This window comes from Enhydra lutris, unplaced genomic scaffold, assembly GCF_002288905.1.
Source record: "Enhydra lutris kenyoni isolate GAN:26980312 unplaced genomic scaffold, ASM228890v2 scaffoldscaffold38, whole genome shotgun sequence".
Classification (NCBI taxonomy): domain Eukaryota; kingdom Metazoa; phylum Chordata; class Mammalia; order Carnivora; family Mustelidae; genus Enhydra; species Enhydra lutris.
Genome location: NW_019154122.1, coordinates 18,675,773 through 18,681,707, shown reverse-complemented (window position 1 = coordinate 18,681,707; position 5,935 = coordinate 18,675,773).

Genomic DNA, 5,935 nt, shown 5'->3' with positions numbered 1-5,935 from the left:
CACCAAGTCTCTAGCCAGGGGAAAGTGCACAGCTGAGAAACCCCAAGGCCAAGGGCAGGGGCTGTGTCTGGCCAGGGTGGGGACACCAGGGCAGGGGAGATGTGTGAGGAGCCCCTGAGGCCCTGCCCGAGGCTGGGAGGCCTGATCCTAGCTGGGAGCAGGTGCTGGTCCTTGGAGGACGTTGGCTTTCCCGTTGCCAAGTCCACACCCGAGGACATTCGGGCGCAGCCCGTGTCTCTGGCTTGCGGCACCCACCCTGGACCAGAGCCTTTGAGTGCCCGAGGCAACAGTGGGGGGGGGCAGGTGCCCAGCGTGCCAGCCATGGGGGCAGCTCTTGCCAAGGTCAGTTTCTCCAAGCCCGCTCTCTGGAGGGGAGGCCCAGGGAACCCTCTGCTCACAGCTAGAGGGGGGCCCTAGGGACCCAGCCAGCCCAGCTCCCATGGCTACTGCTGTGGAGCCTGCCGGGGGCTGGGAGAGGGAGTCCTGGATCAACGGGCCTGGGCACTGGGTCAGGAGAACCCTCTGGGAGGTGGTGAGAGCCTCTGGGCCCCCTGCCCACCTTTCCTGCCTAGAGCCCAGGAATGGGGGGTGGGGGAGACCAGAAGGACCTGCGCCCAAGCAGGCAGTGACCAGAAGGCCAGGCAGGAACAGGCAGACCAGCTCTAGCGGTCACCTGGGGGGTGTGCCGCTCCCGTGCCTCCCTTCCTCAAAGGACCCTGCCGGTTCTTTGAGGGACCACGCCAGGAGGTGGGTGTTGGTGGTGGACACTCGGGGCTGCCACGGTGTACAGAGGGGGCATGCTGCTTGTGGCACAGGCTCTGGGGTCTGGGTGTTCTCCCTTACGTAAGTGTGTGCATGCATGGGCCTTCTGTGTGTGCATGTGTGAGGACGCACACACGTGTGTGCGTGTGCAGAGCCCCGCCCCGGACAGCTGCGTCTGGGGCGGAGAACAGAGGGCTGCCCCTCCCCAAGGCAGACTCCGGGTCCTCGACGCCCACCACACCTCTGCTATGGAGTCCCAGCGCCTACCCTGCACCAGGCTGGGTGGGGAGTTGGGGAGAAGCCTGAGGAAGGCAACCCTAGTCCTGCCTGGGAGGGGGAGGGGGAGAGGTTCCTCCCTGCCAACACCAGGGGTCACCAGGCCCATGACCTGACTGAGCAGAGAAGCTGGGCCGGCTCTGATCTCAGGATCCCCCGGGGACCTAGTCACCTCTCTCTGCACCCACTCTGGTCCTCCCCACCGCACCCCCAGACAGACCCCGCCTCGGGGGTTTTGTCCTTCCCCCAGATTCCTGTCTGCTCTCCCCTCACTCTCCAAAAGTCCTTGCTCAAGGTCACCTTCCCAGTGAAGCCTTCCCTGGGTCCGTATTCACTGGAGCCAGGCTGACCCCAGGCCTGATGGCGGTTTTGCCACTGGATGGGCGATTCAGCCTCTGTGCCTATTCTGTCCCCGTTGTCCCCCTCCCCGAGGGGAATGTCTGGGCCATGGGGGCGGGGGGCTCGGCCTTCCTGGGCCCCCAGCACCCAGAGTGGTGCCCGCGAGCCGTCCACCACCATCTGCTGGCTGAATCAATTCAGCTGGACGGGTCTGAGCCTTGGCCCGGCCATCCGCGGCCCGGTCTACCAGTGTGGTCTTTCTCCCATCAGAACTAGTGAACTCCCTCACTCCTGTCCTGTGGGCTTCCAGGGACCCGCTAAGGCCGAGAGGTGCACGCACTAAGTCTCCTCCCAAGGGCTGAGCGCCCAGCCCAGCGCTAGAGAATCAGGAAAGGGGTCTGTGGTGGCCGGCCAGGGAAAGGGGGTTCCTTCGGGGAGGAGAACGCCGTGTGTGGGGGGATGCCTGCCCCAGGGTCCGGGCTGCGCGGAAAACACTCTGCCCGGCCCCCGGGGGACAGGCTGGGTGCTTGTCGGGAGCACCCCGGTGCTGCCTAGGGAAGCTGGCCTGTGGGCTGGACCCACACTTGGCTCACCTCCAGGTCACTCAGGAACGGCCGCCCTCCCACGGGCAGGTCTCAGAAGGCTGGGTCGGGATGGCCTAGTGCTTCGGTGAGCAGGGGCCAGGTGGGAGGGCTCCCAGGGGCCGCAGAGCAGTGGCTTCAGGTGGGGCCCTACTGAGGCTTCTGGCCTCCTTTGTGATGCAGACGTGGGTTCCCTGGAGGCGGGGAACATCTCCAAGCACCGGTGGGGAGTTCCATCTGGGTTTGGTGTCGGGGGAGGGGCAGAGGGCCACTCAGGGAGCACAGGGCTCCCTGCGGTCCTGACCCCTCCTCCCTCCTCGATTCCACAGTCCAAAGGGGCCACAGGGGCGCTGGGAAGGAAGGCCAGACCCTTCTCCCCACCCTGCCCGAGACCCAGGGACCAGAGAGCTACACTGGCCACAGGGGTTGCAAAGCCCCTGCTAGGGGATCTCATCACTTCTCTCTCTAGTGAGACTGGTGGACTCCAGGGGCCATGACTGGTGGAAGTTTTGGAAGAGGTGAGGGTCGGGAGAGACCCTTCTGGACACGGAAGCATCCCAGTGCTTCTGGGAGTGAATCAGGTGCCCTGCTGATGGGGGCTGGGGACTCTGGGCAGAGCAGGTCCCACCAGAAGCCAGGTTTCCGTTCTTCAGGCCCGGCTTGAGTATCAGCACAGTTCTGCTTCTGTTTCAGAATCCCATGGAACAAGTGGTCCCCCCAGGCCCCTGGGGCTCTGGAAGGGTGACAGGGTAGGGTCGTCGGTGCCCAGACCCTGCTCAGGCAGCCTCTCCTTTTGGCCCCACCCTGGGAGGAAGACAGCTCTGCGGGGGCGGTTACCAGACAGGACCCCCAGAGCCCAGGCAAGGCTCTACTCAGCCCACTGTCTGCCTCCCGGCACCCACCCCATCCGAAGGTTGGGAACCCCACCCAGAGCGAGGAGCTGGTAGCCTGGCCTGGAGGCTGCCTGGGCTGCTGTCCTGAAACGGGAGGAAGTTGAGGTTGGGGGAGTAAGAGGTCAGGACGGCTCTTCCTGGGGCGCTTTGGGCAGGCCAGGGACCGGCCTGGCCAGCCAGAAACTGCTTCATGGGGCGTGGTGGCCCTCGACTCCGCAGGCAGCTCAGCCCAGCCAGAGCGCCTCTCCTTATGCCGCCACAAGCCTGCCCAGATGCAGATGCTGGCGGAGGGCTGGAGCTCAGCCCGCTTCTCCCACCCCAGCCCTGCTCGGGAGTTCCATCTGCAGCTCTGTCAGCGAAAGGCACGCTGTGAGCAAGCGAGGGTCCGGCGAGCCGAGGTGCTGAGCTTGTCCATTCTGTTGGGGGGGGGGGGCAAGACAGTGCTCAGGGACCTGGCAGCAAGAGAAACCAGCAAAGGAGCTCCAGACCTCCAGCCCAGCCAGGTCCCTGGATGCAGTGAGTCCCAGTCCCACTGCTGGCTGGGACACTCTGGAGGGTGGATTTTAATCTTTCCTCCTGGGTGAGCTCAGGGCTGGTGGATGCTCCCTGCTCACCCCTCCCTGTCGCTTGGACAAAAGATGTGAGATGTGAAGTTGGAGGCCCAGTCCACCACGGTTGGGGGGAGGGGGGTACCACCTCCCTTAACAACCTTGGGACCAGGGCAGGTCCAGGAGTTAGCCCCGGTCACTGCTGCTATGGGCAGGGAGCTCTTCTCAGGCCCAGCAGACACCTGCTCTTGACTGCTGGGCCCAGCCCTCTCCTGCTACGCCGCCCCCCCCCACCGCCAGGCAGGACAGTTGTGGGCCATCTGCTGTCCTCTGCATGGAGGCCAGCCCCATCTGGCAGGTGTCTCTGGGCCTCTATAGGGCAGGATTCAGATCTCTCCTTGGGTCTGCCCATCTGTGTGGCAGGCAGGCATGGGGGGCCCGGCTCAGAGAAGGGAAAGGCTGGAGGAAGTTGGGCATTTCTGGAGCACTCAGAGAGCTGGGGTGAGAGTCCGGCCCGGGGGAGTCTCCCTTCTACACACCTTCCCAACACCTGCTTCCTGATGTTGGGCCTTGGGTATCCTGGCCAGGAGGGAAGGGGCTGGGGTTGTCTGACTGTCCCTGAGCCCCCAAGCCAACCCCAGTCAGATGAGAGGAGGGAGGCACAATGCCAGGCACAAAGATGTGGCCAGGAAGTACGACGTGGGGCAACGGTCACCAAGCTGAGGGCCGTCGGCGATAGTGTCTGGAGAGGCTGGGTCATCCGACTTCCAACTCTGTAGTTGCTACTTCCATGGTCCCTGGAGTTCCTTCTACCAGGTACCTAACTGACACCTTCATGGCTAACGAGTGAGTCTATTAAACCCTCGCTATGTCAGTCACTGGTGTGGTCTGTCTCCAAAGCGCCCCTGACTGATGCATATGTTGGTACCAAGAGCGGTCCCCATCACCACACGCTCAAAGATGGATCTGGGGTCTGACTGCAGGGCTGTGTTCGTTGGGAAGGGAGAGTCATGGTGTGGGGTGATCTCCCCACAGGGGCTGTGTTGTGCCCACCGAATCAGGGGCTGTGGGAGCTCAGGTGCCACCGCACATGGCTGTTCAGGCAGTGGCAGTGGCCACAGGGGCCGTGGCATGGGGCAGCCTCTCCTGGAGCACACACAGGAAGAGAACAACGAGCTCGGGTCATGGCCCGGGAGTCGGAGGGCTCCGTGGCCCCCGAGAAGCCCCTGCGACAGGCACAGGGCTGTAGTGCGGGCTCAAACACGGCATTTAACTATGAGCTGTGCAGTGACGATGTCGGCTGCACTTAGAGCCTCACCAACTTTCTAATGAAAAACTGGGGCACTGAGATGGGACCCTGGACCTTGGAGGGGCTCAGAGGAAGCAGAGAACCTGGAACCGCCAAGTCCTCCAAGCCCCTTTGCAGTGGATGCAGCTGGGCTCCCCAGTGGGTGACTTGCCTTTTCTTTCTTTATAAATCCTGAGAGCCTCATGGGCTTAGGAAGGAGGACGCTGGCTCTGTTCAACCTCCACTACCCCCTCCTTCACCCATTGACTCTAGACCCACAGAAGGGATCTCATCTCAGCATCTTCGGGGTGTGGGGCTCAGGTGCGAAGCTGGTCCTGCAGGATCTGGCACATACACCCCCATAACTGCAGGATTCCGCTAATCTGCACTGGGACCTGCGAATTGTGTGTGGGAATGCAGTCAGGGGGTCGGGCCACGGTGGAGGGGGTACAGCTCTGGGCTGGGCTGGCCCTACTGCTGGGGGTATGCCCACCACAGATGCCGGAGCTAACGAGTGGGCGTACACCAGCGGCCGGCAGTGATGCCACCAGGCCACGTGGCTGTGTGCCCTCTGCACCGGGGTCTACCGTTAACGAACTTGAGATGCCAGAACCTCCCTAGCAGAACCAAGCAGGCACCCAAAGGTGCAGGGAGGACTTCTCGCATGTGATCGTGCACCGCCCCCCTCCCCCGCAGCCCCCAAGAGGGATCACGGGACTTCTCTTCTCCAGGCTCTGGTTGCGATGAGCTGTAGGGCTGTGCGTCCTGCTCCTGAGCCATCCCTGCATTCCCGTGCGTGCTGCTCTGGGTGTGTTACTAACATGCTGCCTGACCCGGGTAGACTGGTTTGTAGCTTCCTTTTGGTTGGGATTATGCTTTCTTCCACAAAGAACTTAGAAGCTTCTTTTCCTTGGCCTGGAGGGGTTTAGAGACATTTGGAATTGACTGTTCCTTAAAGGTTGACAGGTTTTTCCATCTGGAACTGAGCCTGCTTTAGGGGAAGCTCCTGGACAACCTTCTCTTTTCCTCCTTGGCAACTGTCCTGCAGAAGCCCTAGGCCTATTTTGATGAGTTTAGTTAAATATTTGTCTAGGAGCCAATTCATTTCATCCAGGCCTCAAAATTTATTTGCTCTGAGAAACATAATTTCTTATGATGTTTTTAATTTCCTGTTTGTTACTTTGTCCTTGTCACTTTAAAATTGTGTGTCTCTGCTGTGCCTGACATCAAGCTTTTAATTGCCAGGGT